A 7695-nucleotide genomic window follows, 5' to 3' on the forward strand; every position below is an offset into this window, starting at 1 on the left:
AGAGCTGCGAATCGTTAGCGGGAAAGTAAAAAATATCCCAGTTCCCCAGTTCTCCCTAAACCCTCGTACCTCCCTTCTTTTCCTACTCCTGCTTCCCCTACACTGGGAAAGTCAGAGGGAGCAACCCACCCACAGCAGATGCAGGGCTGCTACCCTCTCCCTGGCTCCCCCCACTCTCCTTGGTAGCCTTGCCATGGCAGCGATGGCCACACCATTGGGGAATCTGTGCCTAAACCTCTTTCCAATCCCTTTATCCCCGTAGATAACTCTGCAAATGTTCAAGGTCACTTTGTTTCCTGAAACCCATTCCTCGCACATTCCAGAGAGGTGCCACAAGATGGCTGCTGCCTCGTGGCAGCCACCGCCACGTCTCAAAATGGTCACCACCACATGGCAACCATTCCCGCACCGAAAAATGGCTGCCACCTGATGGCAGACTCTTCTCCTTCCCAGAATCCCTTCCTCCTCCCCCCCCCCCACCCCCAGACCCTGCCTTTCCATCCTCCTCTTCCCTGCGATTTCTGCATTGCTGTCTCCTCCCAAATGTGATGGCACAATCCCTCTTCCCATGTCACCTGACCCCTCCCCTCCTCCCATGGCAGTACCATCAGCCCCGCCCCTGCCCCACAGCCCCACACTGCCTCCACCCAGAGTTCCGCGCCTCACCCTCAGGGTGCCACCCTCCCGGTTCCTTTTTCCCACGCCCCACCCTCTGGTTCACATGGTGATGCAGCAGCCGGGGTGGGGGGTGGACAGACCGGGTGGGGGGGAGGGGGGGAATGGGACAGTGAGGCAGGACGCATTGAGTAATACGGAGCCTTTGTTTTTAGCTCCTGTTGTTTACAATAGGAACAGGCAGCATCCGCGGTATGAGCCACTTTCATATGATATTATCCGAGATCTCTGCAAGTCCAAACGAGAATTTGGCGCAAAAAGCGAATTTTTTCGGAGCATTTTAAGAACTACTTTTTCGAAAACATTAGTCCCTGATGATATTAAACGTCTGTTTAGTTGTTTGCTCTCCCCATCAGAGTATAAATTGTGGGAAAGGACTTGGAAAAGTTTAACAGGATCTCCTCCCAGGGATCCAAAAGAGTGAAGAATGTGCTGCAGATGCTGAGGGCCACCCAATCACAATCAACCTTCTTATTGGTGAGGTTGATTGGAGCTTGGCACAAAAACAAGCAGCAGTGATTCCTAGAGAAGTCTTAAATATGATTACAACTACAGCTGAACAAGCATTTTTTGGGATGCCTTCCAAAGAACCAGTGGTACCTTATATTGCAATTAAACAAACACTTTCTGAACCATTTGTAGATTTTGTTGACTGAGTCAGAGCTGCGGTTGAGAGAAATGTGGACAATCCTCAGCTACAAGAACAGCTGATTTTAGACATTGTAACCACCAACGCTAACGAGATGTGTCGCCAGAGTAATCCTAGCTCTTCCTGCATCACCACTGCCGACCCTCGATCAGCTGATCGAGGAGTGCACACGCAAGCCATGCTCGTCATAGAGGACATCATTAGATCCAACCCAACATCAGAAAAGACTATGGCAGCAGTCTTCTCAGCTCCAGCAAGACCCACCTTCTCCACAAGACCTCCAAGATCACCGGGGCTGCCAGGGCATTGTTGTTTTCATTGCAGCCAAGATGGTAATTTCATTCATCACTGTCCTTTTCTAGGGAGGGCTCCCCAAGTGTGGGTGGAGATGTGAGGGGAAAAAAAGGTGATCGTTTCAAGTCACCACACTCAAAAAAACTGAGCATTCAGCACGAGCAAGCCCCGTGCAAGGACCTAAATAGGGCGATTTGCGGGGGGCCAATCACTTCTAAAAATAATTGCCAATTAACCACATCGGACTGTTGTGAACCATTCAGACTCAAACTAACTAACCCTATCTTTTATTCCAATCAGGACTGGCATGAGATTGGCACGGAGCCTGGACTTCGCCCACACATCCAGCAGGTAGAGGCCGACAGGCACATTCCATCACTGAATTGCAAGTACCTCGTTGTCAGGGACACAAAATACACTCCCTTGGGTGTTGATGTTGTTCCTGCAGTCCTCACACTTAACCCAGAGCACTTCATCCTCATGACGCGCTGTGTCCAGCCCCCCCTCTCCCTGCCAGAAGGCCAGATCATTGCACAAGCTATCCCAATACCCTGTTTTATGTGTGATGACCTGGACCTTTCTGTTTTCTACACTGAGGTGTTAGGAGAGGAAAAGCCCCACGTGTGGCGTAGCCTTAATAGCAAGGTCATTCCCCCACACAAATGGCTGCCACAATGGGAGTTGCAAGATATGAATCGCTCAGTTCAGGGGATTAGGGGTCTTCAATCAGCCTGAAGATCTAAGAGCATAGTACAAATTATGGGGCCGAATGGGCAATTAGTGTCTATCCACCCATTCATTTTAAATTCCACATTTACCCTGTGGGGGAGAGATGCCGTGTCACAGTGGGGGGCAAAATTGGACTTGCCTGCTACTCAACCTTTTTAGGCGCAGCCACTGTGGGGCGCCCTGCCTTGAAGCTGAATTGGCTTACTGATAAACCAGTCCAGGTAGGTCAGTGGCCGCTCAACAAACAGAAATTAAAGGCACTCACTCAGACTGGGGAGGCAGAACTGGCCAAGGGCCATATAGTAGAAACCAACAGCCCCTGGAACTCTCCTGTTTTTGTTATCAGAAAGCACGGAGGTGACAGGTGGCGTCTCCTCTAGGATCTGAGAAAAATAAGTGATGTCATTGAAGACATGGGATCTCTCCAACTAGGGATGCCTTCCCTATCTATGCTCCCACAAAAGTGGAAATTGGCTGTCATTGACATAAAAAAACTGTTTCTTTCACATTCTTTTTCACCCAGCTGACACGCCACAGTTTGCTTTCTCTGTGCCCTCTATCAACAGAGGAGCTCCCATGAAGTGCTACCACTGGTGTGTTCTCCTGCAAGGGATGAAAAACAGTCCTGGTATGTGGTATGTCGCAAGAGTTCTGTCCCCAGTGCGCAAAAGGGAGAAAAAAATGCATAATATATCATTATATGGATGATGTTCTTATTTGTGCCCCTGATGATGACATGCTTGCACGTGCCTTAGAGGACACTATTACAGCCTTACTGGGGGCAGGATTTGAGCTGCAAGAAGAGAAAGTCCAATGCCTACTGCCTTGGAGGTATCTAGGCCTTGAAATCACCAAACGCATCATCACACCCCAAAGAATCTTAATTGATGACAACCCCAAAACCCTAAGAGACCTGCACCTACTTTATGATTATTAAACTGGATCAGGCCCTTCCTGGGGCTCACCACAAGGGAGCTGTCCCCTCTCTTCAACTTATTAAAAGTGGGAGAGAGCCTGGATTCCCCAAGGGCCTTGACTCAGGAGGCCAGGGCTGCACTCGAGAAGGTCCAGTCCACCATCGCAAGCAGGCAAGCCCAGCGGTGCCATGAGGATCTGCCCTTCAATTTCATAATCCTGGGTAGGTTACCGCATCTCCATGGTTGATTTTTCAATGGGACACGGACCAGAGGGACCCTCTCTTAATCATAGAGTGGGTGTTCCTCGGTCACCAGTTGTCCAAAAGCATCACCAAGCCACAAGAACTGCTGGCCCAGCTGATCATAAGGGCTAGGGCTCGCTTGTGCATGTTGGCAGGGTATGATTTTGCATGTATCTACCTCCCCATCAAAACATCCATGGGGAAAATGGGTTGTGAGACCTGGAAGCATTTGCTCCGTCAAAATGAGATTCTGCAATTCTCCCTAGATAGCTACACCGGACAAATTTCAATCAATCAAACATCCGTCTCAAAAATTATTTAACACCGAATTTAATCTGATCCCAAAAGAGATCCAAAGTCGTCAGCCACTCAAAGCTCTGACAGTTTTCACAGATGCATCTGGAGGATCCCACAAGTCAGTAATAACCTGGAAGAATCCTCAAACTGAGCTGTGGGTGGCTGATGTGAAGATCGTGGAGGGTTCTCCACAAGTTGCTGAGCTGGATGCAGTTATCTGAGCCTTTGAGAAATTTTCAGAGCCTTTTAATTTGGTAACTGATTCGGCTTATGTAGCAGGTGTAGTGTCCCAGGCAGAACATGCAGTACTCAAAGAGGTCTCTAATCCTTCCATATTTAGCTGGCTTTTGTGTTTATTACACCTAGTTTCCCACCGGGAGCAACCGTTTTTTGTGATGCATGTGAGATCACACACCGACCTCCCTGGGTTCATTGCTGAGGGAAACCGGAGGGCAGATGCCCTGGCCGCACCTATACAGCTGGCTGGCCTTCCTAATATCTTCCAGCAGGCCAAGTTAAGCCACCAGCAGTTCCGTCAGAATGCCCCAAGGCTGGTCCGCCAATTTCACCTTCAGCATGACCAAGCCATAGCAATTGTGGACACATGCCCCAGCTGTCAGAAGACAGCTTTACCATCATTGGGTTCTGGGGTGAGCCCTAGAGGGCTCCACAGTTGCAAGGTGTGGCAAACTGATGTCGCTCATGTGCCCGAATTTGGATGGTTCAAATACGTCCATATGGACCCTTTCACGGGGGCAGTCTTCGCCTCATCCCGTGCTGGGGAAAAGGCAGCAGATGCTCAGAACCACCAAATGCATGCCTTTGCAGTTTTAGGAATCCCATCAGTTATCAAAACAGATAATGGCCCAGCTTATACCTCCAAGGCGTTTGGTGAGTTTTTACAGGAATGGGGGGTGCAATATCAGATGGGGATTCCACACTCTCCCACTGGTCAGGCTGTAATAGAAGGCACTCACCAGACCTTAAATCAAGTCCTCACCCACCAGCAGGAAGTTGTCAGAGCTCTGTCCCCACATCTCAGGCTCTGCAAGGCGCTCTTCACCATCAGTTTCTTAAATTGTTCCTTTGACAGACCAGAGATGCCAGTCTTGAGACACTTTCATCAGCACCAACACACAAGATTTAAGGAAAAACCAACTGTCCTTATCTGGGACCCAAACTCTGGAGAAATCCAGGGTCCGGTCCATCTCATCACTTGGGGACGTGGGTACGCTTACGTGTCCATGCCCTCAGGTGTCAGATGGGTCCCTAAGAAATTTGTCAAATCCTATACCCCAACAGGAACTTCCCAGGTGTCCCAGACCGTGACCCCCCCCATGGACAAGAAGATCCCAATGACTGCACTTTTGCGCAGAACCGAAAACGTCACAGGAGGGAAGGCGACTACTAATGCTACCCCATTTCCTTCTTTCTGCCTTTTCCTTCAAGAACCTTGGTTGTTATGTTTACCTTAACATTCACTACATGTTTTGTTTTCATTTCAGGCACCTGCCATGCTCCTCGCAATTGTCATCTATGGGATCCAGTTCAAGGCCTTAAACGAGTCCTTGGTAGGTGCGTGGATTGTCCCACAGCCTGGAAAAAATGTCCGGGTGACCCTGGCCCATGCCCTGAACCAAAGCCACCTGTGCCTCTCCACTACAGCAGCAGACAATGCAATGTCAACCTGCCTGGTGGGGATTCCTTATCCAGGAGTCCCCTCTCGCCTTCTCTGAGGTCTGTGCACTCTAGGGCTCCTATCCCTGGCATCACCCAACATGACCCAAATTCCAGTTCTGAGTGCTAAAACTAGCTCAAAAGTTGTTGAAAGGGGGGCAACTCAATTTGAGAAGCATTGTGACAGCGAAATTTATCATTGGGCCAAATCTAAGCATCTCACTGTATCCGTTTTTCTACCTTGGGCAGCAGCTGCTAAAGCTCTGAGTGAGCTGGGGAATCTTAAATGCTGGGTGACTCGCCAGGTGAGCTTAACATCTAGGGCCTTAAGCAACCTCTTAGAGGACAAGTTGATAACCAGATGAGCGACCCTGCAGAGCAGGGCAGCTATCGATTTTCTGCTGCTGGCACACAGGTATGGATGTCAGAAGTTTGAGGGGCTGTGTGTTTTTATCTGTCATCTAAGAGCCAGTCGATCCATGCGTTCATCCAAGAAATCAAAGGCACGGTGGGCAATGTGCAGCAGGAAGGAGAGGCCTGGTTTAAGAGCCTGTTCAGGAACTGGGTGGATGCTGTCCCTCATAAAGGACATAAGCTACCTCATCATCCTTTTCCTGCTGTCCTTCTGCTTCTATATCTTAGAATGGGTCATCACCTCCTCCCCCACAAAGCCTTCCTCAGCATCCAAGATTGCAGTGGCTGCCCTAACAAGAAATAGTGGATGGCAGGAAAACCAGAAAACAGAGAGCACCAGGGTGTAAAAGAGACTGGACTTAGTTCTTTTTCACAGTGCCCTTCTCCTTCTTTTTAAAACAAAGAAGGGGGAGATGTGGCATTGTGTGTTTTTAGAATTGGTTATTCCTTTTGTAAGTTAACAAGGGTTTGGTCCTCAATTCCCCCACCATGTACTTCCCTCACAATGGTTTCTCCCCTAGTTTTTTATTCCTTGTTTTTCCGCCAGTGGCTTTTCCCTCAGAACATACCTTGATGCCCTTATAAGTTTATTTCTTCCCTTTTGGTGCTGCTTACCCCCCCCTGTCTGTCACAGTAACCACCCCCCTTTATTTCGAGAATTTTCTGTGTCAACCATCCCTTATTTGATGTATGATTTGCTCACGGGGTTTCTCCCCTCCGCTGTGTGATCCTCAGTGGCTTAGCTGTAACCCACGCTCCTCCCTGGGTCCTCGTTTATTGGTTAGCTTTGTGTCTCCTCCTATCACACCCACTCCCTTTATCTGTGCCTCCCCAAGCCCTCCTTCCTGACACCCATCTCTGGCCCTGCCTGGGAAATAAAGCTCCTTGGTACCTACACAGGTGTTCACTTCTCCTTCCTTTATCTCAGGACTTCATAGCCTCACTCCCGACTCTGCCACCCACACCGTAGACAGTAACCACTACCCAGGAGCTCCGGGGAGGACCCAGGAGTGGCAGATCGTGTGGCCATCTTTGACCATATTCCAGGAGCATCTAGCAGGCACCTGTCCAGCTCCCGTGGCCTCGGAAATAGGCTACAGTTTGGGGAAAATTTCTTGACATTTCAAAAGGTTAAACTTCTAACAACTGCTTTTAGCCCTGGAATTTAACTCTCTCTGGATTTCACAAATGCTTTGACTTCCCCCAAGCCTGATGAAAAGAGCCACAGGAAGCAGCTCAGCACATTTTAGTGACCATAAGAATATGATAAAAAAAGGAATGAAAAACCTCTATTGTATAGAGAGAAGGTAAGCTGGACTCAGGTCCTAAAGCATGGGGTGAAGCACCATAATTTAGCCTTTAAGTGCAAATATCTGTCTTAAACAACAGTCTTTCCCTCAAATAGTTACTCAAACTCAATACAGGAACTGCATGGAGATGCTTTGTTGTCTGTACCTTGCAGAAGGACAGTGTAGGTGATCCCTAAGTATTGTGATCATCCATAAATTGATTGTCAGAAGGAAAAATAATCCAGTCCAGTCCATTGTTCAAGTCTCTGTTCTCCCACATCATTTCAGTTGGGAGACCCCTAGTCATAAGTGTTTTAGTAGGACACTGAATGTCCACATCTCTGACAAAGACATTGTTTTATTGTGGCATATCATAACCTTTGATCATGTGTGTTCAGCTGTTGGTGTGTGAGGACATACAGTGTCAAAACAACTCCAAATATACCTTAAACTGATTTAAAGCTTTGGGGAAGATGAGGAGAGAACAGGAGCTTGGAGCAGCACAGTAAGGC

This window comes from Serinus canaria, chromosome 19 (genome assembly GCF_022539315.1).
Source record: "Serinus canaria isolate serCan28SL12 chromosome 19, serCan2020, whole genome shotgun sequence".
Classification (NCBI taxonomy): Eukaryota; Metazoa; Chordata; class Aves; order Passeriformes; family Fringillidae; genus Serinus; species Serinus canaria.